Source organism: Cheilinus undulatus, linkage group 20 (assembly GCF_018320785.1).
Source record: "Cheilinus undulatus linkage group 20, ASM1832078v1, whole genome shotgun sequence".
Taxonomy (NCBI): Eukaryota; Metazoa; Chordata; class Actinopteri; order Labriformes; family Labridae; genus Cheilinus; species Cheilinus undulatus.
The window spans coordinates 1,613,866-1,640,890 of NC_054884.1; the positions used below are offsets into that span (position 1 = coordinate 1,613,866).

At 39.6% G+C, this 27,025-nt stretch overlaps 1 protein-coding gene across 12 annotated transcripts in view; it reads left to right on the plus strand.

Moving 5' to 3' along the window:
* The window catches only part of myocd (myocardin), a 246,061-nt gene that overhangs the window by 86,770 nt on the left and 132,266 nt on the right, over nucleotides 1-27,025 (plus strand). The window contains exon 1 of one of the 12 annotated variants that reach the window (XM_041815353.1): nucleotides 10,004-10,078. The exons of the other annotated variants lie outside the window; for them this stretch is intronic. The gene's annotated coding sequence lies outside the window, so the exon portion shown is untranslated. Of the gene's footprint in view, nucleotides 1-10,003; nucleotides 10,079-27,025 lie in introns of those variants that run through there. 12 annotated transcript variants of the gene reach the window in all.

Below are 27,025 nucleotides of genomic sequence, written 5' to 3' on the forward strand. Positions count from 1 at the left end.
CAGTTAAGTTTGACACTAACTGTGTAAGTGTGGGAAACAATTTGATTAATCTGACCTGCAATGGATAATTTCTGAGGTCAAATTTAGCTTTTAAGGTTTTTAAGGGGGAATTATGTTTCAAATTTTGACATAAAAGAGCCACAAATCATCACAGATGAGCCCCATGTGGCTCCAGAGTCACGCGTTGAGTATCACTGGTCTAGGGTAAATTCTGAGCAGCTCCTCTAATACGTCACCTCTCCTTTAATCCTGTAAATCTGAGGACAAACAGGAGGGTTTACATAGACCTACATAGATTAGCTGATAGAAGTATCTGAGAAATGTCTGTTTCCATGTGCACGTCTGTGTGCGATGATAATTATTAGGATGTTTGAAGATGGTAACAGTAGTCAGAGCGGTGAGAATCCTGACAGAGCAGAGGTCACACAGTTTGATGAGTCGGTGTTGATGACAGACATTTCTGCCAGGTTAGACTCTTATAGCTTCTCTGAGATGCTTCTGGGGTAGCGGACCGGCTCTTTGAGAAGGATGGTGTGGTCTCAGAGCTCAAACATTTATGCTGAAACACCTCAGTCAGATTCGCCAGGTCGCTGTGATCCAGTTGCTTGAGCGTCCTCAGAGAGACCTACCTGACCATCAGGTCTTCCTCCGTCTCAACACATTTTATCCTCCACATGGAGATGACGCTGAACGATCCCTCTCCGATCTATCTGATCCTTCAGTATTTCTCCATCCTCAGGTTGGACTGGGAAGCATCTGAAGGTCAAATAAAGGTCAGAGGTCATCTTTTCCAGGAGGATCTGAGTGTAAAAGTCATTCAGGTGTTAAGTGAGAGGGTCAGGAGTCACCTGCTTCTGAAAAATTGAGAAATTGGTGACATCTGTAAAGTTTTGGATAAATGTTGATGCTGAGTTTTTGAGAATGACATAAAAACAGAGAAGGTGGGGACAAGGGGCGGTCCTGGCCAACACGCACCAGGAGCGTGTCTGACTTTGTGCTGAGGATGCTGACACAACTCCCACTGTGGTCATACAGGGACCTGATGGCTCGCCGTAGTGGCCCCAGGACCCCATATTCCCGTAGTACCCCCCACATGACCCCCCGGGACACAATCATAAGCCTTTTCCAAGTCCACAAAACACGTGTAGACTGGATGAGCAAACTCCCATGCTCCCTCAAGAAGTCAGAACCTGCATTGTTCCTCCTGAATCTGAGGTTCAACAATCAGCCGGAGCCTCCTCTCCAGCACCCTGGAATAGCCTTTACCCAGAATTCTCCTGTCTTTATTTCCAATCACCTGCTGTAATGTAAACATGGATGTTCAGAGCTGTGGCTTCCTAGCAGAGACATCATGGAGGCGTGTTATTATTAGAAGTATCTGAGAACATCAGATGGATGATGAGCATGGATGCTCATTCTGCTCTCTGAGTGTTTGTGGAGCTTCCAAACACAAACAAAACATCCGTCACATTCACTTCAAATGAAGTCAGCAACAACTGGAGATCTTTTATTTTCATTCCAGGGGTTGTACGGATGATTAATATGGTGTCCGGATGTTTTGTCTGGATGTGCACTTTGTTAAAATATTAGCTGAAAGAAACAAATACTGAAGCTTCAAAGGTGGATGCTGAGTTATATCCCAATAACACTGCTGAATACACTTTTAAAAAGCAAAACAGATGTCGCGAGGATTCCACTGATACCAGCGCTGAAACAGAACTAACAGGCACTTATTGGTCCCAATATGTAGGAGGAAAAATGCAAAAACCCCTAAACAGCATCCGGGTAAGTCTGTAGCATTACAGGAGAACAGCATGGCCGACTGCAACCTGTAAATGTTGGCCTGTTTACGTTTGGATTGGAAGCAAAAGTCAAAATCATTTATCCTGTAAAGCAGTGGTAGTCAGATGTGGCTCTTTTGTGATGATTTGTGGCTCTTTTATGTCTTAATTTGAAATATTATTCCCCCAGAAAACCTTAAAAAAGGGAACCTTTGACCTCAGAAATTATCCATTGCAAGGGTTAGGGTCAGTCAACCTTTATTTTTCTGTCTGTTTATTTCCATTACCCTGATTTGCATTTTTTTTTTTTTTTTTTTTTTTGCCATTTTTAATCCATTTTTACTGCTTTAAACCAACTTTTGCCCCTTCTTTTTGCCACTACTATCCCCTCTTTCTCCAGTTTTTGACTATACTGCTTTTTACTATTTGTATTTTTTCCCTTTTTTGCCATTTTTCATTCACTTAAGTTGCCTTTTGCCATTAAATGCCACTTTTTTCCCCCCAATTTTTTGCCACTCTTTGCTGCTTTTTGCCCATTTTAGTCACTTTTCACTCATTTTCTTGTCATGTTTTTACCACTTTTTGACCATTTTTGCCACTTGTAACTCATTTTTTCCACTTCTCACCCAAATTTTGCCACTTTCTGCCATTTTTTGCCACCCTTCTCCCTCATTTTTGTCACTTTCACCCAGTATTTGGCATTTTATGCAGATTTTGCCCCTTTTCACCCTTTTTGGCTGCCTTTTGACCATTTTGCCCCCTTGAACACACTTTTAAGGCCACTTTAACTTATTTTTGCCACTTTTCACTGCTTAGATTGTGGCTCTTATAAAGTTATTTTTTACCTGTTTGGCTCTTTGGTTGAACAGGGTTGAGTAACGCTGCTATAAATGTAGGGAATCTGACAAATGCTTCCTGCCTTCCTGCATGCTGAGACTGGAAGCATGGTGGCTTTGATTTGTCCGTGCGAACATACGAGTGATTGTCCGGGCCACTTTTGTGCATCTCAAGAATATTTTGGTGGATTTTCTGTACTCAAGGATAAAGTGAATACCATATTTGAGGTACAAAGTTGACCTCTCCTGCAGTTCTTCCTGACCCAACACTACCTGACTGTCCAGCTGTGCTATACCTCCTGGAGGCAGTGGTTACAGATTTGTGACAGAAACAACCGAGGAATATTTAGAGATGGGGTGAGGAGGGAACTAAGAGTGGAGCTGCTGCTCCTTCATAGAAAAGAACCAGTGGAGCGGGTTCAGGCATCTGAAGGATTCCTCCAGAAGGCCTCCCTTTGGAGGTTTTCTGGAAACATCTGCCAGGGTGGAGACCTAAAGATGGACCTATCCATGTCGTCTCCATTTACAAACATTTGTGATCCTAAATGGGTCGTTCTAAAGAGCTCAGAGACTTCAAGTGTGGTACTGGGATGGATGCCACCTTTGCACTAAATCTCATCTCTGTTGGATATTCCACAGTCAACTGTCAGTGATTTTATTAGAAAGTAGAGGAGTTTAGGAACAACAGCAACTCAGACCACCTTAGATCACAGAGCAGGGTCAACGACTGCTAAGGCTCATGGGTCTCTGCTGATTCCACAGCTCTGAACTTCCTCTATGTAAACACTAAAACTGCAGCAGGAGCTTCATGAATGGGTTTCCATGGTAACAGCTGCACGCAAGCCTCAAATCACCAAGTCCAACACCAAGCATCAGATGGAGTAAAGCACACCAACTCTCGTGTTCTGTGGAGTGACCAATCATCTTCTCTGTTTACAGCCTGATGGGCGAGTCTGGGTTTGGAGGATGGTGGGAGAACGTTAGGGGGAGGGGCCATCCCCAAACTGGTCCCGCAAAGTTGGGAGCATGGAATTGTCCAAAATCTCTTGGTAGCCATTGACTCTGCAGAAAGTTGGCCACCTCTGCGCACTATGACCTCAGCATCCTCTGACCCCGCTCCGTCATTTTACGTGGCCTACCACTTGGTGGCGGAGTTGCTGTGGTTCCCAATGGCTTCCACTTTGTTCTAATACCACTGACAGTTGACTGTGGAATATTTAGGAGCCAGGAAATTTCAGCACTGGACTTGTTGCACAGGTGGCATCCTATCACAGTACCACGCTGGAATTCACTGAGCTCCTGAGAGCGACCCATTCTTTCACTAATGTTTGTAACAGTCTGCATGCCTAGGTGATGATTTTATTCACCTGTGGACATGGAAGTGACTGGAACACCTGATTTACATTATTTGGATGGGTGAGTCAATACTTTTGGCAATTTAAATTGTGTAACTGTGCCCCATAGCACAGAGGAGGACTTAAGGGATGAGTTCACACTGACCTTAACCCCATCCAGCAGCTTTGGGATGAACAGGAACAGAGATTATGATCCAGGCCTTCTGGTCCAACATCAGTGCCTGACCTCTTGAGAGTGAATGGGCAAAAATTCCCACAGAAACACTCCCTTCAGAGAAGAGTGGAGGCTGTTAGAGCTGCTAAACAGGGGCCAACTCCAGATTAAAGTACAAGGATTTGAATACAATGTCATTACAGTCCCTCTTGGTGGAATGGTCTCTCGGCTAAATACTTTTGTCTATATCCTGTCTGGTCTGGGAATGCCTAGGGAGTCCAGAAGGAGTTGGAAACTGTCTTTGGGGAGAAGTTAGAATTGGTTAAATGTCATTTGTAGCCTAACTATTTCCTTAAAATGGCATTTAACTCATTCCTAGCCAAACATGAAATTACAGTAACTACTGGTTAAAATAGATCTTATGTTACCTTGACATTCTGCTCAAATCTTCACAATCCCTTCATGGACTTTCACCTGAGAAGCATCTGCAGCTTTGACAGCATTATTCTGAAATTTAAAACACATTCTCCTTGAGGTCAGACAAATATGGACAAAAATGGGTTGAAAAACTGTCTTTTCTGTTCATTTTCTGGGCGATTTTCTTTGTGCGGTCTGCTCAGATTTTGTGAACGGTCGTCGAGGTATTTGGAGACGTTGGTTCTAAACTAAGGCTCGCTTCTTCTGTTAGAAACGACGTCTTTTTCCATATCTGATCTAGTTGATCCTCCACGCTGACACACGACAGGACGATGACGAGGTAAACACACAGTAGCCTGTCAGCTCGCGGCCTGACAAACAAAGCCGTATTAATGGTCAACACGGATCTTTTTGAGCTGGGACCCTGGAGGAAGCCGGGGAATGTGTGGAAATGCCTGAATGGAAAGTGGCAGAGTGGATTCCAGGGAGGTCTGTGCTTGTTTTGCAGCTGATGGGTATGGTGCGTTAAAGCTTGTCACACAAAGCCCAGCAGAAGTACACTCTCTGTAAACTTTCCTGGAGCTTTTTAAACACACCGAGTGCCAGCCTGCCCGAGCAGAGACGGAGCAGGAGGCAAAGCCCAAATGTCACCGTGAACACTGCAGCTCAGCGGGCTGGCCACGGCTCCTTTGTATTTATATTAGCCTATGTATTTAGATTACACGGCTGCTTTGTGTGGAGAGAGTTAAACACACAGGCCATTATTCAAGATGCCAACAGGGAGCCTGTTCAGCTGCAGAGCAGAGGAGATGCAGGAGCGTGCCGGTGCAGGATGGTGATAGTGATAGCAGGCGGACCGACGGATGCTGCCTTTCAGCAGGAAAACTCCAATCCTTCCAGAGTAAATCAGGAGACTTTAAGAACAGATAAAGTGATTTCTGAAGCTCAGTTAGACCAAACATATGGAGTAGTGATGGTAACCTGCTCCTGTCAGGATTTTACAAAAGCAAAATATAAATAAAATACAGATGCTTGGCTCACATATGCAACAAAGCAGATCTCTAAACCATTAGTGACTAACACACAACGGTCTGAGATTAACTACACAGGTGAGGACAAAATTATTAAACCCCCTTTGAAAGTGTCATTTTTAGAAAAAATGCTTAAAGGGGCTCTATGTAAGATTTTTGCTTTAAAACTTCCCACTTTTGAGTCTATAATGGTGCCACTTTTTCCCGATGTGAAGAATGAGGCTCTTTATGTCGTCCTTGTTTGCCTGTATAAGCCTGTGGAGTCATTTCTCTGTGAAGAATTAGGGCCCAATTTTTCCACGAACTCTCAACAGAAGTGACGTCTGGTACTACGTAATGCGTGTATCCCCTTGCTCTGTTTATACCTGACAACGGCGTGTTGAATGGAGAAGGCTGCTTCTGCGAGTAAACGACCGGCTAGCTCAGCCCAAACACCCACGCAAACTCCACGAAAACATAAAAAACTAAGACGGTTTTATCTGCTGAAGCCGGTCACGCTAAAAGAGAGTGTGACCGACGCAGGAGGAAATCCAGGATAAATATCAGTGGAGCATTTGAGAAATAGAGGGAGCTACGCTCGGCACTCAGGATAAATACCGATCCAGAGACGGCCGTCTTTCTGTAGAAAAGGTAAGGCATCACTCTGGACCATGAAACACAATGTAGTGTTTATGTTGTATAAACCATATGCTACATCACGTTAGCTTGCTTATGATGACGCTATCCAAACAACGAGAATGTCACGTTGCTCATTTAGTGTTTCCCGGATAATATTGCATCCTTTTCTTGCCTCCTGGCACTGGACTCAACTTACTGAGTTTATTTTTTGATACTTTGTAAAATATCTTCAACACATAATGTCATCTATCTGATATCTGCGGTCGAGGCTCCATTATCAGAGCTAAGCAACGTTAGCCTGTTGCTTCTGCTCTAAAACGCGTCCCATTCAATACACTTTACACATTACACACGTAAAAAGACAATAAAATTGGTCAATGCTGCACTAAGTAGTGAAGTTGTTCATTCATAGAAATGGTGGTGAAAATATTGTCCTTTTATAATCGCCTCAATAATTAATTTTGTGCCATGTCCGCACTAGAGGTTCAAATATACTTTATTCATTTTCATTTTTAGTTGGTGGAACTTTAAAGTGTTACTTCACTTACCTCCTCTGTATACATGATGCCGGTACATCACCTTGGTCTGCGTGTGTATCAGCTGATAAACCAGAGGCTCGTTCATGAGCAAGGAGCGCGCCGTTGTGGACGAGCAACACAATGTTGTTGTAGTTCACCTAATGGCCGGTGGTGTTGCTACACTATTTTTCTAAATCTTGCATAGAGCCCCTTTAAACAGAGAAGGAATTTTTAACAAAGCTTTTCCAAACGTCCTAGTTTTATTCTGGATGCTAACATTATCTAACTTTGCACTCAGAAAAAAAATAATAAATTCACAAAAAAAAAACTGAGCCTCACATTTACACACAGACTAAAAACTTCAGTAAGGGTTTGAGCTGTCAGACGCGGCAGAGTCGTGACGTAAGCGAGCAGCAACAAGAGGCCGGTGCATTTATGGAGGAAGAGATTAGCCTGGATGCTGCTGAAGCGCCAGTTTTATCACAACTTAATGACATTTCTTCATAAAAAGAAGAACAAAGAACAGCAGTGAGTTGTTTTCTTTTCAAAAACGACAAAAGTCGAGTACTGACATGTCTACAGTCGCCATGGTTAGTGTTGTGCAGTTCTTTATGGAGTTTGCTCCTTGGTAGATGATGTCACGTGTTTTGTTGCTCTGATTGGCCTGTGAAGATGTGACAGAACGTTCATCCAATCTCCCTCTGAGTCTTTTTTTTTTCAAAGGCTCTGCCCTTTCCCAAACGCTGTCTATTGAAGGTTTACCAGATGGATGTGTGAAACACATCCATCTAGCGTGTCAGGTTAGGAGAAAGCATCATGGCAAATCTCAAAGAAATCAAACTTGAGAAAACGAATCGCTGCTCACAAAGCAGGAGGAGGAACTACAAACTCATCACAGCGTTTCCAAGTGTCAAGAACTGGAGTGTGAAGAATAATCAAGAAACTCAATGAGAGCCACACAGTCCAGAACAAGCCTGGCAGAGGTAGGAAGAGAAGGATTTCAGAGACCCTTGAAAGAAAAGTAGTGAGAGATGTGTCTAAAGACCCCAGAGAAACTGACAGGACTCTAGTGTTTTGGACAGGAATGGTCCATGAACAAGTCCACTTCTGCAAAAAAGACAACTTCAAGCCAGACTGAAGTCTGCTAAGGACAACCTGGAGCAAGGTTCTGATCCTGGAAGCGTGTCCTTGGGTCAGATGAGACTAAACTAGATCTCTTTGGTCACAGAGACGTTGGTGATGTTTGGAGAAAGAAAGTAGAGGCATGTCACCCAAAGAACACCGTCCCCACAGTGAAACATGGCGGTGGGAGGATCATGATGTGGGGATGCTTCAGTGAGTCTGGAACTTGTCACAGCTGAATGATGTGTAGTCCATGGTGCTGATCATGTGATCTCAGCGATGTCATGGTATAATGGACTTAACCTTGCACTATATCCTGACTGGTCCTCAGACCCTTTGTGTATGAACCAGGGTATCAGGTTTAAGTGTTTGTTTGGTAGGTCACCTAATCGTGTAAGTCATGGGCAGCACTGTTAGGCGTCGCTGTGGGTCACAGGTGTGACCTGAATGTTCATCTCATGTGCTCCTGTTTGTGGCTTGGACACTTGGAAAATGAATAGGTGGAGATTTTGTCTTCGTTTTTCATAAAATGGTTATCGTCCCAAGTACCTTCATCACACTGCCTCCCCAGAATTGCATGTTTTTGCAGAATGACCCGGATCTTTCCATCGACATGAACGGAGGTGCTGTGGTCTGTTGGCAGCTCCATCATGACCCGTTTGGTTTGTTTGGTCTCAGTGTGAGATCACAAACACATAATCTGACACGCCAGGTGGATCTGTTTCACACATCCATCTGGGAAAGCTTCAATAGGAAATGTTTGAGAAAAGGCAGAGGCTTTGAAAAAAAAACTCAGAGTGTGATTGGATGAACGTTCTGTCTGTCACACGTGACATAGCAGCCATCGAGCTGCGCATGCAAAGGAATAACGCGAAACATGGTAACTATAAACATGTCAGTACTCGACTTTTGTCGTTTTTGAAAAGAAAACAACTCACTGCTGTTCTTTGTTCTTCTTTTCAAGAAGAAATGTCGTCAAGTTCTGATAAAACTGGCGCTTTAGCAGCATCCACGCTAATCTCTTCTGCTATAATTGTACCAGCTCTTGCTGCTGCTTGTTTACGTCATGACTCTGCAGAGCCTGAAAGTACTGCCCCTCGTCGCTGATTGGTCCTGTCACTTTCTAACTGGGCCCAAACTGTTCAGATGGGAACTTAACAAGATGGATTTGCCGATGAAAAACAAGGAAATGGGCGTATCCATCTGCTTTGCGAGGGTAAAAGAAACCAGCAGTCTATCAAAAAACATGCAGACTTTTCTACCAGCAAATGCTTTATTATAAAATGATTTACTATCTTAATTATTTAATGTGAAGGCTAACAACAGATAGAAACTGCTCTGTCTGACTTTAATTCTCTTAATAATCTAATAAACAGAAATAACTGACTACTAAAGGAAAGATTTAGATCAGATTGTTTGATTTTATGAGCTTTAACATTTTTTTGTTTGATGGTGAATCAGAAAACAAATCAATCCATACTGATTCACTCTTTAATGTTTATTTTATAAGACTTATCCTCAATATTTCACTGTAAATACTTATTTCAAACAGTTTTAAGCCCCGCTCCATCAGTTATCGACTCTTTTAAAACTTCAGATGTCTATATTCTTTTTAGAGTGCGTTACCTCTGTTTATCATCAATTATAAGATTATCATCAGTTATTTCTTAAAAGAAATAGAATGATGTATCCAGGTCATTCAGAAATATATTTACTTCCATGAATTTTAATGATTTAAATCTAAATTTATTCCAATGTAAAAACTTTAATTGAATTAAAATGTTTGAAAAAGATGAAAATAAATAATACAGCAAAAATTAAAACCAAAATCAAAATATCTTCAACCTTAAAAAATGCCAAATAAAGAAAATTTGAATATTTAAAAAAATACAAGTCATCATATAAATATTTATCTTTTTCTGTTTCTATAAGCTGGCCTCAGAGTACTTTATGTTATATTTTCTTAATGGATCTGGAGCCACACTGAGTGAGAAGGATGACTGAGTTCATATGCAGTATGTGCGAGTGGAGCTGCAGAGATTTGTTACCTGTGTATGATTGGTCCCCAGAGTCACATGGTACTGTGGGGTAGACATGTCTAATTGGTCTTCAAAGTCACATGACTCGGACAAGCAGTAAAGGAAACAGGAGGGAAGCACTCGGGGAGAAGTGGTGGAAAGATATATTTTAAAGAAATCATTTGGTATCGATACTTTGTAAAAGTAACCGATACAAAAGAGTACTTTGTAAGTATTGATAAATCTGTACTTTAGTATTGATAAATCTGTACTTTAGTATTGATAAATCTGTACTTTAGTATTGATAAATCTGTACTTTAGTATTGATAAATCTGTACTTTAGTATTGATAAATCCGTACTTTAGTATCCATAAATCCATACTTTAGTATCCATAAATCTGTACTTTAGTATCCATAAATCTGTACTTTAGTATTGATAAATCCGTACTTTAGTATTGATAAATCCATACTTTAGTATCCATAAATCTGTACTTTAGTATTGATAAATCCGTACTTTAGTATTGATAAATCCATACTTTAGTATCCATAAATCTGTACTTTAGTATTGATAAATCCGTACTTTAGTATTGATAAATCCATACTTTAGTATCCATAAATCTGTACTTTAGTATTGATAAATCCGTACTTTAGTATTGATAAATCCATACTTTAGTATCCATAAATCTGTACTTTAATATTGATAAATCCATACTTTAGTATCCATAAATCTGTACTTTAGTATTGATAAATCCGTACTTTAGTATTGATAAATCCATACTTTAGTATCCATAAATCTGTACTTTAGTATTGATAAATCCGTACTTTAGTATTGATAAATCCATACTTTAGTATCCATAAATCTGTACTTTAGTATTGATAAATCCATACTTTAGTATCCATAAATCTGTACTTTAGTATTGATAAATCCGTACTTTAGTATTGATAAATCCATACTTTAGTATCCATAAATCTGTACTTTAGTATTGATAAATCCATACTTTAGTATCCATAAATCTGTACTTTAATATTGATAAATCCATACTTTAGTATCCATAAATCTGTACTTTAATATTGATAAATCCATACTTTAGTATCCATAAATCCGTACTTTAGTATTGATAAATCCATACTTTAGTATCCATAAATCTGTACTTTAGTATTGATAAATCCGTACTTTAGTATTGATAAATCCATACTTTAGTATCCATAAATCTGTACTTTAGTATTGATAAATCCGTACTTTAGTATTGATAAATCCATACTTTAGTATCCATAAATCTGTACTTTAGTATTGATAAATCCGTACTTTAGTATTGATAAATCCATACTTTAGTATCCATAAATCTGTACTTTAGTATCCATAAATCTGTACTTTAGTATCCATAAATCTGTACTTTAGTAATCTGTACTTTAGTATCCATAAATCTGTACTTTAGTATCCATAAATCTGTACTTTAGTATCCATATATCTGTACTTTAGTATCCATAAATCCATACTTTAGTATCCATAAATCCGTACTTTAGTATCCATAAATCCGTACTTTAGTATCCATAAATCTGTACTTTAGTATCCATAAATCCATACTTTAGTATCCATAAATCTGTACTTTAGTATTGATAAATCCGTACTTTAGTATCCATAAATCTGTACTTTAGTATCCATAAATCCATACTTTAGTATCCATAAATCTGTACTTTAGTATCCATAAATCCATACTTTAGTATCCATAAATCTGTACTTTAGTATTGATAAATCCGTACTTTAGTATCCATAAATCTGTACTTTAGTATCCATAAATCCATACTTTAGTATCCATAAATCTGTACTTTAGTATCCATAAATCCATACTTTAGTATCCATAAATCTGTACTTTAGTATTGATAAATCTGTACTTTAGTATTGATAAATCTGTACTTTAATATTGATAAATCCGTACTTTAGTATCCATAAATCCGTACTTTAATATTGATAAATCCATACTTTAGTATCCATAAATCCGTACTTTAATATTGATAAATCCATACTTTAGTATCCATAAATCTGTACTTTAATATTGATAAATCCATACTTTAGTATCCATAAATCTGTACTTTAGTATTGATAAATCCGTACTTTAGTATCCATAAATCTGTACTTTAGTATCCATAAATCCATACTTTAGTATCCATAAATCTGTACTTTAGTATCCATAAATCCATACTTTAGTATCCATAAATCTGTACTTTAGTATTGATAAATCCGTACTTTAGTATCCATAAATCTGTACTTTAGTATCCATAAATCCATACTTTAGTATCCATAAATCTGTACTTTAGTATCCATAAATCCATACTTTAGTATCCATAAATCTGTACTTTAGTATTGATAAATCTGTACTTTAGTATTGATAAATCTGTACTTTAATATTGATAAATCCATACTTTAGTATCCATAAATCCGTACTTTAATATTGATAAATCCATACTTTAGTATCCATAAATCCGTACTTTAATATTGATAAATCCATACTTTAGTATCCATAAATCCGTACTTTAATATTGATAAATCCATACTTTAGTATCCATAAATCCATACTTTAATATTGATAAATCCATACTTTAGTATCCATAAATCCGTACTTTAATATTGATAAATCCATACTTTAGTATCCATAAATCCATACTTTAATATTGATAAATCCATACTTTAGTATCCATAAATCTGTACTTTAATATTGATAAATCCATACTTTAGTATCCATAAATCTGTACTTTAATATTGATAAATCCATACTTTAGTATCCATAAATCCATACTTTAATATTGATAAATCCATACTTTAGTATCCATAAATCTGTACTTTAATATTGATAAATCCATACTTTAGTATCCATAAATCCGTACTTTAATATTGATAAATCCATACTTTAGTATCCATAAATCTGTACTTTAATATTGATAAATCCATACTTTAGTATCCATAAATCTGTACTTTAATATTGATAAATCCATACTTTAGTATCCATAAATCCATACTTTAATATTGATAAATCCATACTTTAGTATCCATAAATCCGTACTTTAATATGGATAAATCTGTACTTTAGTATGGATAAAGCCATACTTTAATATGGATAAATCTGTACTTTAGTATCCATAAATCTGTACTTTAATATTGATAAATCCATACTTTAGTATCCATAAATCTGTACTTTAATATTGATAAATCCATACTTTAGTATCCATAAATCCGTACTTTAATATTGATAAATCCATACTTTAGTATCCATAAATCTGTACTTTAATATTGATAAATCCATACTTTAGTATCCATAAATCCGTACTTTAATATTGATAAATCCATACTTTAGTATCCATAAATCTGTACTTTAATATTGATAAATCCATACTTTAGTATCCATAAATCCGTACTTTAATATTGATAAATCCATACTTTAGTATCCATAAATCTGTACTTTAATATTGATAAATCCATACTTTAGTATCCATAAATCTGTACTTTAGTATTGATAAATCTGTACTTTAATATTGATAAATCCATACTTTAGTATGGATAAATCTGTACTTTAGTATCCATAAATCCGTACTTTAATATTGATAAATCCATACTTTAGTATGGATAAATCTGTACTTTAATATTGATAAATCCGTACTTTAGTATGGATAAATCCATACTTTAATATTGATAAATCCGTACTTTAGTATCCATAAATCCATACTTTAATATTGATAAATCCGTACTTTAGTATCCATAAATCCGTACTTTAATATTGATAAATCCGTACTTTAGTATCCATAAATCCGTACTTTAATATTGATAAATCCATGCTTTAGTATCCATAAATCCGTACTTTAATATTGATAAATCCGTACTTTAGTATCCATAAATCCATACTTTAATATTGATAAATCCGTACTTTAGTATCCATAAATCCGTACTTTAATATTGATAAATCCGTACTTTAGTATCCATAAATCCATACTTTAATATTGATAAATCCGTACTTTAGTATCCATAAATCCGTACTTTAATATTGATAAATCCGTACTTTAGTATCCATAAATCCATACTTTAATATTGATAAATCCGTACTTTAGTATCCATAAATCCATACTTTAATATTGATAAATCCGTACTTTAGTATCCATAAATCCATACTTTAATATTGATAAATCCGTACTTTAGTATCCATAAATCCATACTTTAATATTGATAAATCCGTACTTTAGTATCGATAAAACCAAGTTTCATTGATGTCCACTGGTAGCAGCGTCCAATCAGAGAGTGATATCCGACTAAGGGGCGTGTCTGTGAGTAAAAAGTGTTCCAGGAAGCCTGCCCTCATGTTTCTCCACTCCTCTCAGTCCTCTGTCCTCAGCCTTTGGTCTTCAGACCAGCTTGGCATCTTTTTAAATCGTCTTCAAGGTGGCATATCAGAAACCTGGGATATGACCGTAGAGTGTGTGGAATTTGTGGGCAGGAGTCATTGACGTCAGTTAAATGTCTGTAGATGTAACATCATTGAGCCTTACTGCTGTTGTTGGTCTGTTGTAATGAGAGAAAGGTCATACATTTTTTAAATGACTAATCATGATTCACTGTCATTCCTCTAAGTCCAGGCAGCAGACCACCATAATGAACTTTATTAGGGAGAACGTTCAGGTTCTAACTCTGTTACCTTGAATTTTATCGTGGTTTGGACACTGAATCATTATTCTATCGTGTCTTCATTTCCTGCAGACGCTCTTAAAGTCAGCTCGTCGTGTTCCTCTCAGTTGGATGTGTTGGAGTTGGGGTTACTTGAGGTCATGGTTGTTTCTCCTCCTCTGATTTTCTATTGTTTAGTCCATTAGAGAGATTGTGATGAATTCTGATCATATTTCTCTTTTTGAAGTGTTTAAAGCATCTCATAGTTTGTTAGTAAACCGTGTGATACCAGTAACAGTGTGAGCAGCAGAAATCATAACCAGAGCAAACACAGACGGCGTGGCTCTGTCTGATTTTGTGTCTCAGTGTGTGATATTTGACGTGTTTTGACCTTTGACCCCCTCTGCAGCTCAGCGGGTGCTCTGACATCTGCAGAGCTCCGGGGTTGGAGGAGAGTCTGCTCAGACGTCTTAATGTTGAAGGAACATTTCCACCTCCACCACGTGCCGACGCCTTTGAAGCTCTTAGCGAGGGCGGGGCGGGACTGAAGATGATGATGATGATGGATTTATAGAAAGCGTGTTTTTCTTAACACATCTGGTGAACCGTAGAATATTAACGGATCTTCTTCTCTGGAATATCTTAATCTCTCTTGGCATGTGCAAGCAGACAGGACGCGATGCACGCTCCTGCTGCTGCTGCACGCCACGCCATGGTTAATATCTGCTAAATATGTGTGTGTAAGTGTGTGTGCTCAACGTTTTCTTCTGTTTTCGCTGTGAAACGCCGTGGCTTGATTCCTGGTGTGACAGATGTGGATAAAGAAGTCAATCTAAACAATTTAAAGAGGAGAGCAGCAGAAGCACAGCTGCATTAAACACAACTGCAGCTCTTCCTGAGAGAGGCACAAGTTTGAAATGTGACGGAGCCACAATACCCGGGAAATTCTGCTGTTCAGTAACCACACAGAGATCAACAACGGCTCTGCTGTGTGACTGATTATAGCAGGGGTGTCAAACTCAAGGCCCGGGGGCCAAATCCGGCCGTGGTACAGTTGCACCCAGCCCACCATATCCTATCATATTTTATTATAACTGGCCCACCAGTACCCTCCAGTATGAAGAGCAGATCTCCTCCAGTATAACAATGTAAACTTAACCTTGATGATTAATAGGATCCTTGTTAAGTCTTAAGAAATACAAAGAGTTAAAATAATCTGAAAAAAGTCAGGAATGTAGGAAAATAAATTTGTGTTTTTTATTTCCTGTTGTCTAATATGCATCTCACAATTATGACTTTAAGTTATGGTTTTGACTTTTAAGGTCATAGTTTGCCAATTTAAATTCATGAATTTGAATTTTAATCCCAAATATCAACCTTTTTGATTTAAAATCTTAAATATTTATCTCATCTTTGGACCTTTATAACTCAATATTTTTACTGTTATCTTGTATTTAAAATTTAGTGATTAAGAATTGTATCTCATATTTTGCCTTTAAACCTCATAATTTTGATTTTTGTCTCATATTTCACCTCTGATACTCTTGATTTAGAACAGGGGTGTCAGACTCAAACAGAGCAGGTGCCAAATTCTTAATTTGGGTCTAACCTGAGGGTCTAACAGGGTCAACATTTCCCATAAACTGTCAACCTCATCCTTACCGGTAACCAGTTACAGGGGAAAAACAAAACATTGATGATAATAATTCTGAGATTTAAAAAAAGTCAAAAGTTAAAATCATGCTTTTTAACAGTTAAAGTACTAAATGAAATTAAAAATCATGACTTTAAAGGGTTAAAATATAAGATAAAATTTGAATTATGAGTTATAAGAGCAAAATATGAGATAAAATTCAAAACAGTAACTTAAATTTTTGAATCAAAAAGGTCAATTATTGTGAATAAAAGTTATATTTAAGAGTTTAAAAAGATGTAAGAAAAAAAATTCTAGGTCAGGGGTGTCAAACTCAATCACAGCAGGTGCCAAATTCTGAATTTGGGTCTAACCTGAGAGCCTAACAGGGTCAATATGTAACCATAAAATTGTCAACCTCCCCTTCAGCAGTAACCAATTATAGGAGAAAAACATAACACTGATGATAAATAATTTTGAGTTTAAAAAGTCAAAAGTTAAAATCCTGATTTTTAACAGTTAAAGTACTACATGAAATTTAAAATCATGAGCCAAAGTCGCAAAATTGCGACAGGCAACATTGCTGAATTAAACAGGCTGTAGCAGCAAGTATGGTGCCTAATATTGTTACCTCTTTACACCAGGAGATGGTGGACATGAGTAACTTCAATCCCAGCAGCATTTGTGAGCGTGTTTCTATTCAAAGTTTTGGAGAGAGAGAGAGAGTTTGAAGACGCCCCATTGGTCGAGGAGATGAGGAAGTGGTAGAAGTGGATGTAGTCAGAGCGTAAAAGAGAGAAAGAGAGCGAACTGTAGCGAGAATACTCAATGCTGGGAGGAACAGAGGAATATTCACCCGTGACGTTGACGTTCAGTCATCGGTAATAGTGGTGCGTCAGAGCCACTGTCTCTGTGTGCCATGAGAGTCCACCAGCAGCACATACCGAAGCCGTTGCTTTTTCTTACGGTAGCCGGGTGGGGACATGGTGGGGGTTGCAGGGGTGGTCAAAACACTAACATTGACGGAGGTAGCAGGAATTTAAAAAACACAGCAGAGGTACGGGCAGACGCGATAGAAGCAGTGGCGGTGGAGGCTGCCTGGTGATGTCAGAATATGCAAATTAGATGAGTGAATTTACTCGCACCACAAACATTGGGTCATACTGAAGATTTTTCTCATTTACAGTATGCCTTTATCTCTAACCACTTCCAAGCTACAGCCTTTTATATCACAACTGAATATTTTCTTGAAAAAACTGTGGCGCAAAGGTTAAAATATGAGATAAAATTCAATATTATGAGTTATAAAAGCAAAATATGAAATGAAATTCAAAAAAATAACAAATTTTTGAATCAAAAAGCTCAATAGTTGGGAAAAAAGTTATATTTCAGAGTTGAAAAGAACAAGATGTAAGAAAAAAATTAAGGTGAAATATGAGATAAAATTCAAAATTATGAGTTTGAAAGGCAAAATATAAAATACAATTCTAAATCCTAAAATTTTAACTTCAAGATAACAGTAAAAATACTGTGTTATAAAGGTTCAAAAATGAGATAAAAATTTAAGATTTTAAATCAAAAAGGTTGATATTTTTATTATTAAATTCATGAATTTAAAATGTCAAAATATGACTAAAAAATTTAAATTTTAAATCCAAATTGTCAAATATGACCTGAAAAGTCAAAACCTTAACTTGAGGTCATAATTGTGAAATGCAAATTTGACAACAGGAAATAAAAAACACAAATTTATTTTCCCACATTCCTGACTTTTTATCAAATTATTTTAACTCTTTGTGTTTCTTATGACTTAACAAGGATCCTTTTAATCATGAAGGTGAAGTTTACGTTGTTATACTGGAGGAAATCTGCTCTTCATACTGGTGGGCCTGTAAGAATTAAAACATGATATCTGGAGGGCCGGATTTGGCCCCCGGGCCTTGAGTTTGACACCCCTGCTCTAAGTGGTTAAAACGGGATAAAGACGTGTCACTAAAGTCTTTACTCCTCTCCAGCCTTCTTAGTTTCAGCTCTTCCGTAATCTGCAGCACAAACAGTTATTGTAGCCTCTCTTTGTTTATTTAAAACATGTGACCTTTGACCTTTCTGCGTCGCTCTCTGTGCTATAAGTTAGAGGCGCTCTGTGTATGCGTCGACTGTCACCCGCTGCTTTTAGGGGCCTCTAGACTAAACCTCAGCGGCCATAAAACGGGAAAAGCAACAGAAAATGCTGCGCTTGTTTCATGCCCTTCCAAATCCCAAAATAAATCAGAGAGCCAGTTTATCTTTGTTGTTTTGTTTACAAGCTGATTTTACCTCCTCATCCTCGCTGGTTTGTTTGTGCACGTTTCCTTCATTCCTTCATTCCTCACCCACTTGAACCTTTCCTCCTCTCCGCTCCGTCTCACTGTCATCTCTTCTAAATCCTGTAAACGCAGGATGAAGACAGGCCTGTGTGTTTTCTTGGATTCTTCTTCAAAAGCCGGCGCGGTGTTTACAGGTTGGAGAGGGCTGGGCTCAGCGACGTGGAGCCTGCACTCTTTAAAACGCCGTCCTGTCCGTCACTGACAGCTGACTGCTGAGAAGCTTAGCAAACAGAGCCCGTTATATTTTCCATTCGAGAATCCTGCTGCCTCTGTGCTTGTGAGAAGCCAGATGGGGGTTTTCCTATAAACAAGTGTACAGGCAGTATTTAAACAGACCGTGGCACCTGACGCCATAACACTCATGACACCCTGTTTAGTGGCCCGAGATGCCATAAGTCACTTTAGAGGATGAAGTAAATATTTTCATTCTGACCACGTCCAATGTTTATTATAGAACAGCAAAAGATCTAAATCTCTCTGAATCCTCTGTTCAAAAAAATCATTCAATAACACTGAAGAGATAGCCGGACCAGAGAGGATTCTTTCATCATCAGGACCATCGTTAAATCTGAGAACAGCGATCCCAGAGGCTCAAGAATAAGTCTGCAAAAGCTCTTCTGTTTAAAAATGCCAGTAAAGTAACAATGCCAGTACTTAAAGGCGGCACTGCATAGGAAGTTTACTAGCAGGAAAAGGTAGACCTCGAGATCCAAGGGGCCTACAGGTCCATCCCTCCTCTGTTTTCTATACCGCTTATCCCGTTGGGGGTCGTAGGTAGGCTGGAGCCTATCCCAGCAGGATACACCCTGGACTGGTCGCCAGTCAATCACAAGGCTGACGTATAGAGACAGACAACCAGGCACGCTCATACTCACACCTACGGGCAATTAAGCCTGATTTATACTTCTGCGCCGTAGCCTGACACGATGTCACGGCGACGCGGACCGCAAGGGCTGTGATCGGTCCGCTCAAAACGTCATTTTCGGCAGCTGCTTCTTCTGCTCTTTCTTCCTGCAACACCGCCATGTTTAGAGTTTTTGTGGAGCAGTGCCAGTGTTGCAACGATGGATGGAGTCGAAGAGAGAATAATCAAGGATGCATCCCTCTGAAACCACACACACACAGCCACACCCCCCTGGCGGCATGGCGGTAAATTGCAGAGCAACGCATTCCCTCAACGCAGACTTTCAAATGGTCAATGATGGTGTGACTTCAACCCGTACCTACACCGTTGACGTGACACGAGTATGTAACATTCAATGAGAACCGTGTAGAGTCAACTCTACTACCCCTCCCTTCCTGTTCTTCTCCATAGCTCCGCCCCTCTTCTCACATACCTCATAGCGAATGTGCACATCCGCTGAATCGAATACCGATGGTGGCAAAGCTCTCATGGAGTGATTTTGCTCCGTTTTTCCACTGAAATAAATGGCCGGATTACAGGTTAGAAACTCTTCATCTCATCATGAACAGAGTCTACACAGGACTAAACACCGCCGTAACTCTGCCGTTGTATCAACTTCTCATTGAGTTGAGGCGCAAGCGCACTTACTACAGCAGCCAATAGGAATGCTCCCTCCATCCTGAGCCGTGATTGGCTGTGAGTACTAGCCTCCTCATTGGCTGGAGCTGGAGAGGTTTACCAGATGGATGCGTGAAACATCTATCTGGTGTGTCAGGTTAGAGTAAAATAGCATCAATATATTTCTATTATCCGAAAAACTCCTTGGCAGGACAAGCTAACATTAAGGTCCAAGTCCCTAAAAAGACTAAACGTCTTCATACCAGCTATAAGGTGGTGAAAAGGGGAGAGCTGTCCGGGGCTCAGGCAGATGGGCACTGTAAAATCAAACTCAAAACACACTGACACCATCCAATGAGCGTCGCAACGATCATCCCCATTATTTTCCATGAAAAAACCCACACCAGCAGCAGCCCGATGCCCGTGGAAACGCCCAGCTTCAGCACTTTAGTAGCACCAATGTTGGACTAGAAGGCCAGAAGGCCTGGCTCATAATCTCTGTTCCAGTTCATCCCAAAGGTGCTGGATGGGGTTGAGGTCAGGACCCTGTGTGGGCCAGTCAAGTTCTTCTCTACCAAACTCATCAAACCATGTCTGTGTCATCCTTCTTTGTGCACTGGGGCCCTGCTCCTCAAACTGTTATCACAAAGTTGGAAGCATTGTCCAGAATGTGTTGGTCTGCTGAAGCATTAAGATTAGCCTTCACTGGAGATAAGGGGCAAAAAAAAACATCCCCAGACCATTATCCCTCCTCCACCAGTCAGACAGGTAACGTTCTCCCAGCATCCTCCACACCCAGACTCACCCACCTGACTGCAAACAGAGAAGATGATTGGTCACTCCACAGAACACGTTTCCACAGCTCCACAGTCCAGAGTCGGTGTGCTTTAAGCAGGGTACACACATAAAGATAATCGGGCTGTTTTTGTCCCGGTTTTCTTCCTTCTCGACCATGGACGGCAAACGCCCGACTATCTTATGTCTTATAAGATCATCCCGTAAGATCATCCTGTGGTCTGAGGTGTGTTAAGAGTGAATTTGTCCCAATAATCGGCTCTGAAATCGGTCGAGGCCGACAACTGTAAATATTTATGACCAAAAATCTTCAACGACTCCCAAGTCATGACTCTGTGAATTGTGACGTGGAACGGAATGTAGCCAATCAAGAAGCGAGCTGACTGAGGAACAAGGAAGCAGGCGTAAATAAAAACAAGCATGGCTGACCTGCTGAAGCATCATAAAGTTCAGAGGACTTCTGTTCCTGTGTCACTAGGCTAATAACACCAGCCATTAGCTTCATTTGACAACAACTCACCTCCAGCTCACCCAGTAGACTATAAAGTCCATGTCCAAAGTTCAGGATTTCAGGACATCATTCCCTCTTCTTGTATGTCCTCTTCCATGTTGTGTTTTCCTGTTGTTGCTATGTTTCTTATTTGTTTTTGTTAGATCTCGTGTGATCACGTGAGATTTCTGGCTCGGAGGACGAGACTCTAGATCGTGGTGGGACAGAATCATGCCCTGTGTCCGAAATCACTCCCTATTCACTATATAGTGCACTATATAGTCAATACGCCATTTTGTAGTGGTGTCCGAAATCTGAGTGAGTGTTGTTATTCACTATATAGTGCACTCATTCTATCCCACAATGCATTTTGAAAAGGACTGAACAACTGATGGTCACTAGCCCAGCGATATTTCCCATCATGCATAGCAGTTTCTGCTCTCAAACAAGACGGACAAATGAGAGGAGCAGAGAAACACATATAAAAACTTTAATACTTTTTTGTTTATTGGTTTTAACCAAATCTGTAAGAAACTGTTAAAGATTTAAAATGCAGTAACTCTGAGGATTACAAGACATGAGACTATCATCTTTATGCAAAATAAGTTACATTCCACACAAAAGTGTAGACTATTCTGCCACTAAAGACACAAGCTTTATTATCTATGAATATTTTTATTTTGGGGGGGAAATACATCACATTTAGTTTCATTTTTCAGTGAAATTCTACCGTTAATTTCAATCCTCAGCCGTTGTCATCGAAATCTACGAGCCGCTGTTGCTAAACGTTTTAATTGAGACGGCGGTGACGTCATCATCACGGCCCGAGTAGTGTCCGAAATCATTTTTGTGTTTGCAGTTGAGTCCACTATATGCTGCTCACTGTAGAGTGGATAGGGAGGAGGGAATGAGTGGTGTTTTGGTATGAATGACCACGTCATACGGTTGTGAGTACTGTATTGATCCATATATGCACGCATGCCCACAATTCTCAGCTGTCCAACACCGTTGGAATTTTTCTGATCAGACAAACTTAGACAGAGTTACAGTAATAATACTCTGGACAAATAAAACACAGCGCCGGCGCCGGCTCAGTAGGTAAAGGGTTAAGATTTAGAAAATCCTTATGTGTGTACCCCGCTTTACTCCACTCTATCTGATGCTTGGTGTTGGACTTGGTGATGTGAGGCTTGCATGCAGCGGTTACCATGGAAACCAATTCATGAAGCTCCTGCTGCAGTTTTAGTGTTTACATTAATGCCAGTGGAAGTTCAGAACTCTTCAGCTATGGAATCAGCAGAGCAACATTTATGACCCATAAGCCTTAGCGGGTGTTGACCCGCTCTGTGATTACATGGTCTTCCTCTTAGTGGCTGAGTTGCTGTTGTTCCTAAACTCTTCCACTTTCTATTAATATCATGAGCGTTGACTGTGGAATATCCAGCAGGGATGAAATTCTTCCAGCCATCTTATTGCAAAGGTGGCATCACCACAGTAGCAATGATATCAGTGGATCTTTCTACCCTACTGCTGAGTAAACCTTGATTAGCGTGTATTTTGTTTCCATATGCCTTTAATTATTTTTTAATTGACCAGAATAACAGCACTAGCACTGATGGCCCTTTCCTGTTGAATCATTTCTGCGGGTTAATTGAAAGTGTTCCCTTGTTTGTTGGTTCAACTTCAGCTGGAAGTCATAAATAAGTGGACATGTGTTATTTTAACAGCTAATTATGGTTTTCCAGTCTTAATGTGCACAACAAATGTTTCTGAGCAGACCAGAGGACAGAATAATGGGGCTGCTGCAGGATCTCTGCTATTGATTGGAACATAAAATCGCCGTCATCAGTTGGAGCTCCTGGACTCGTCCCAGCGTAAATATCGGCGTCGCTGAAAGCCTCCTGTACATTTGGCCCGGCTTCAGCTCGGCTGGTGGTCGCCGGGAGCGTGTGAGAGGCAGGAAGAGACAAAGGGAAAGAAAACACAGCAGATGTGACCACTCGCTGAACCATTCATCAATGAAAGACGAGCAGGTCTGATGGAGAGATCCAGTGAAGGTTAAACGTGTGAATCTTTGGCCTGAAAAATCTAAACTAACAAACACGGGGAGCATTGTAATTCACCGTGAAATACTGCAATCTGTGCTCCGATTTCCAAGTCCAATAAAACAGACGCTTGATTACAGTAAAGCTGCTCATGAACGCCACATGAAAAACTTTAATGACATTGTTCCAGCAGCGGTATACTATAATAGGAAGAGGAAAACAAGAAACAAACAGCCCGTCGTCTCAGTCCTGCATATTTTAAAATACCATGTCATGAAGACACAAATAGACTCATAACCTCAGAGATTGTTTTCAATACTTTAATACTTATTCTAGTTTGCAGCGTTTAAACTCTGATTAAACTTCTGTGGTTATTCTGAAGAACAAGTTATCTTATCTTATTCTGACAAATGTTGTGAACCATCAACGTACCTCGCATGCTTTTCATGTCAGTCAGCTAGAACACACTGTTACAGTCCTAACTTATAAAAAGGAAAAAGAAACACATGAAATCTTCCTGTCCACTAGAACTACTGTCTTAGAGAGCTGAGCAGCCCAGCTCTACAAGAGTCGGTAGAAAATCAGACCAAGTCTGAGTGATAACAAGCATTTGGGTAATGAAGTCGTATTCACGGAAAAGCGTACCTGAAACTGTGGACAAACTTAGAAACACAGAAGCAGAGCTGAGCCAGACTGTAAGGCTCTGACAATCAGCGGTAACACGCTGGCTCATAGATTTATCAGTTAAACTCTCGATTATGCAGAACTAGATCCCTAAACATGCCAGTTATAGCCCCATAAATGTATTTCTACTTTACTGTACACACAACATTGGAGGCCATAGTGGCCTTCACTCTGAACCTTTCAGATCTCCTCTAGTCATATTTGAAGCAGACTTTACATTCTTTAAAAGTTTTTTAAAAATCCCTCTAAGAAATCTTTACAGTTATATAGGGCTGTAGTCAACCAAAGAAAAACTTGGTTGACCAAAATCGCACCCAGGCACCAATTAATCGATTAATTGTTCAGGTAAAAAAAAAATTAATTAATAAAAAAAAAAAATTCCTCCATCCAGGCTCCTCACTGCACCTGCTTGGTACTCTAAATGATCCTAAAATGAACGAAACAAGCCTTTGGAAGCATTAATACATCTTTTCGGCTCATCACGTCTTATTATATAATAGAATTAATTAAGAGACTATTAGTGCGCACCTGCCTACCTACCTGCGTGAACACTTTAAAGGGGGTTATAAAACGAGATGATACTACGCAGCTTATTTTCCGACAGGTGAATTAAACTGACCACGGGAGTTGATGCAGTGAGGGAGGGCAGAGCAGAGAGACTCAGCAGCGCCACTTCAATACAAACAGCCTGCAACTTTGTGACGAGTTGATGTGTTGTTTCTAAACGTTAGTGCTGTAAAATATCAGAAAATATCCCACTCTGCTAGCTTTGTGTGCTTCTCTACCTGTAATTCCTAGAGCTGCATTGCTCCTGTCTGCAGCAGCACGTCTCTCTGTCAGCTGTTCACACGCTTTTGCCCCCAGACCAGCGTCTTTGGGGGCGGGGAGATTCGCCGACCAGAGCAGGGTTGCCAGGTCTGTGTGACAAAACCAGCCCAATGGCCAATAAAAACTAGCCCAAAACCAGCCCAATGACCGATAAAACTAGCCCAAAAACCAATGACCGATAAAACTAGCCCAAAAACCAATGACCGATAAAACTAGCCCAAAACCAGCCCAATGACCGATAAAACTAGCCCAAAAACCAATGACCGATAAAACTAGCCCAAAAACCAATGACCGATAAAACTAGCCCAAAAACCAGCCCAATGACCGATAAAACTAGCCCAAAAACCAATGACCGATAAAACTAGCCCAAAAACCAATGACCGATAAAACTAGCCCAAAAACCAGCCCAATGACCGATAAAACTAGCCCAAAAACCAATGACCGATAAAACTAGCCCAAAACCAGCCCAATGACCTTTAAAACTAGCCCACAACCAGCCCAATGACCTTTAAAACTAGCCCACAACCAGCCCAATGACCTTTAAAACTAGCCCACAACCAGCCCAATGACCTTTAAAACTAGCCCACAACCAGCCCAATGACCTTTAAAACTAGCCGAAAAACCAGCCCAATGACTGATAAAACTAGCCCAAAAACCAATGACCGATAAAACTAGCCCAAAAACCAGCCCAATGACCGATAAAACTAGCCCAAAAACCAATGACCGATAAAACTAGCCCAAAAACCAATGACCGATAAAACTAGCCCAAAAACCAGCCCAATGACCGATAAAACTAGCCCAAAACCAGCCCAATGACCGATAAAACTAGCCCAAAACCAGCCCAATGACCGATAAAACTAGCCCAAAAACCAGCCCAATGACCGATAAAACTAGCCCAAAAACCAATGACCGATAAAACTAGCCCAAAAACCAATGACCGATAAAACTAGCCCAAAAACCAGCCCAATGACCGATAAAACTAGCCCAAAACCAGCCCAATGACCGATAAAACTAGCCCAAAAACCAGCCCAATGACCTTTAAAACTAGCCCAAAACCAGCCCAATAAAACTAGCCCAAAAACCAATGACCGATAAAACTAGCCCAAAAACCAGCCCAATGACCGATAAAACTAGCCCAAAAACCAATGACCGATAAAACTAGCCCAAAACCAGCCCAATGACTGATAAAACTAGCCCAAAAACCAGCCCAATGACCGATAAAACTAGCCCAAAAACCAATGACCGATAAAACTAGCCCAAAAACCAGCCCAATGCTGAAATTCAAAATAATACAGTTAAAACCTCTGCCAAACTGCATATATTGCTTGAGTGCCCGCAGACATTCTGCTTTTCTGTGGGTGGCGTGTATGTCTGTGCCATGTTTCATGTTTTCCTGCCTCTCTGCAGGTTGTTTTAGTTGTACTTGAGTGTAAATAGAGTAATTTCTCTGCTCCAGATATGAAATATATTAAATACTCATACACTAGACACAGGGGCGCCATGAGAAGCTTTTCAAAGAGCTGATGATTGATGGGTGTCTGGGTATTAATATTTCATATTTGGACATTTACTGTAGTTTGTTGACTCTGTTAACTTAAAGGGATGCTTTCTATTCTTATCTCTAATTTTTGGTACTTTTAGCTAAAGGGGGAGGGTCCCCATGTTTTTTGTTTTCTTTGCCCTGGGCCTCCAAATGGCGAAAACCGGCCCTGCCTCACACCTGCAGCTCCCTCACTAATTGTTCTACCAGTTTGTTGCTTTCATTTTTCTGTTTCTGCCCTTTTGACTATGTTTATCATTGGTACGTTTAAGATCAAATAAAACACCCATGTTTGGACAAGTTTCACTCAGTTTTACATTATTGTAAGATTTTTTGTGTAGACTCAGATTTATTGATATGACTTGTTGGAGTCTTTAGGCTACTGCTGACAGTTTTCATCTTTATAGAGGATTTCAGGAGAATTTTTTTGTAAAGTAAGCCTTATAAGAGCCACGATTCAAATGAAAGCACCCTCGTGCTCGAGGGAATGCGCACTGGAGAGCCTGTAGTGTGTGTGTGTGGGGACGAGAGGAGGGGAGGTGAAGGAGCAGAGGGGCGCCTAATCAGAGACGTGCCTCTGTTATTGATCATCTCGTTTCCACGTGCACAAACAGCTGTTAAAAA